The following is a 1,833-nucleotide window of genomic DNA, read 5'->3' as shown; positions in this document are numbered from 1 at the left end:
CTGATATTCATTTCTCATTGCTTGATAGAGCTTTAGGATTTTTTCTGCCAAATGCAAACTCCCCTGAGAAGAGTAGGTACGAGCTTCTCAGAGGTTTTCCAGGGTTTCCTCACATAGTCAGGGAGTCGGGCAGTGGCTCAGACCATGAACTAAAAGAAAGAATATTTGCAGTTTAATGTGCTGCTTTGGAGTGACTGTCTCCTGAGAGTTCAGTCTGTGTGTGGCAGGGTAAGGGCAAGCAGTGACCTAGGAGGGCAAACCCGGAGGGCACGAGCCTCAGCTGGAGAAGCAGAGGCGCAGGCACCGACCTGGGCCGCCCCTCAGTTTACCAAAGCCAGCGCTGCCTGCCGCTCTCTGCGGCACAGAGGGCTGCGCTCACAGGGGAACTTACTTATTGTGTCGTCCTGTTCCCGTTCTCTGGATAAATACAGGGTTTTTGGTGCAAGGGTTCTTGATCCTTTCAAACATCATAAATTCTCCCCAAGAAAAGAAACAAATCTGAAGAAATAAAATAAGCTTTACTTTCTCTTCATAATCTAAATAATAAAAATCTATATAGTTTAGAAACAGGACTTCACAGAATACCTTACTGAAAAAGCTGAGGAAAGTTATATTTTATCTTTACTGTTACATTCACACACTATTTAGATTCTTAGGATTCAGAAATCTTCCTTGTAGCATGTTTTATGCTTGTGATGAACATGTATATATGATACAAATGTTTCATCACAAGGAATGAGATTGCAGAACTAAATGGCTTCTCGAACTTACAACCATTATCAAAGATATATGAAAACTGTTTTTCAACAGGAGGACATAGTAGTTGGTATTTTCCTGGTTACAAGGTTATATCTAAGTTGCAAACATTTTCTCTCCATATTTTTGCCCATATTATCATGTTTTACTCTTGTATTCCCCTTTCAATCTTGGCTGCCACAGTGAGACAGACAAAAAGCATAAATGCACTTTTTCCTTACATCTATAGTGGAAATCTTAGCAGCAGACAGTAACTACTCCAGATTTGCCAAATAGATGCATTTGTTCTCCTAGTTATTGCATCCTATTTTTATACTATGCGTTTTTGTGACCAAATCCTAAAGTATTAGGAGAATATAATTGTTCTGTGTATATCATAACGATATAGTGAGCAACAATCATATGAAGTGTTTCTTTTCTAGGGCTAGCAAAATGGTGAGTACAGGGATAATGCAGAAATAGTTGCTGAATAAATCAATGAATGAAGAAGTTTTTTCCCAATAAAAATACTACTCTAACAGCAACTTGCTTTATATATATTTTAGAACACATCAGATTATTCAGTATGATTCCTTTAGTTTCTTCTACTATGTCATTATTCATTCAGACTCTACATAAATTTTGAATCACAACAAATATCTGGAAATTGGGGGATAAATTACAAGATTATTATTTGTCACCTTATTTTATGTACTAGTCTAATAAAATACAACTAAACAGAGGTATCTTGTGGTTGAACATATATAAAAACTGCTCTGAGAGAATAGACAGTATGCGAGCTAACATTTCTAAAACCACAATGGGTCCAATTATTGCTTTAATGAAAAACACATCTACACTGTTTCTTAGTTTATATTCAGCATAGCTGAATTTACCTTGATCAAAATCAAAATAATTTTAACCTTGTAGAAAGTATTTTTAAATAACCTTTAGGTAATTTTTTTTTTAAAAAAGAAAGTCTCTCAAAACATATGGAGTTACAGATATGAAAACAAATATATTTTAAAAACTCTTTACAAGAAACATTAACCTTTTCTAAACTAGGTCTAGAGCAATTTATTTTACTTTGTAGGAAAA

General features: G+C 35.2%; 1 non-coding gene across 1 annotated transcript; it reads right to left on the bottom strand.

The window, feature by feature from the left end:
* Positions 1 to 905: 905 nt before the first annotated feature.
* On the bottom strand, positions 906 to 1,037 carry LOC138377724 (small nucleolar RNA SNORA31). The gene has a single exon (XR_011231879.1). It is a non-coding gene; the product is annotated as a small nucleolar RNA SNORA31 (small nucleolar RNA).
* Between the last annotated feature and the right edge of the window lie 796 nt (positions 1,038 to 1,833).

The sequence above is a fragment of the Eulemur rufifrons genome, chromosome 29 (genome assembly GCF_041146395.1).
Source record: "Eulemur rufifrons isolate Redbay chromosome 29, OSU_ERuf_1, whole genome shotgun sequence".
Lineage (NCBI taxonomy): Eukaryota > Metazoa > Chordata > Mammalia > Primates > Lemuridae > Eulemur > Eulemur rufifrons.
Note: the sequence above shows the minus strand (reverse complement) of the source record. Positions and strands in the feature narration are given on the sequence as shown.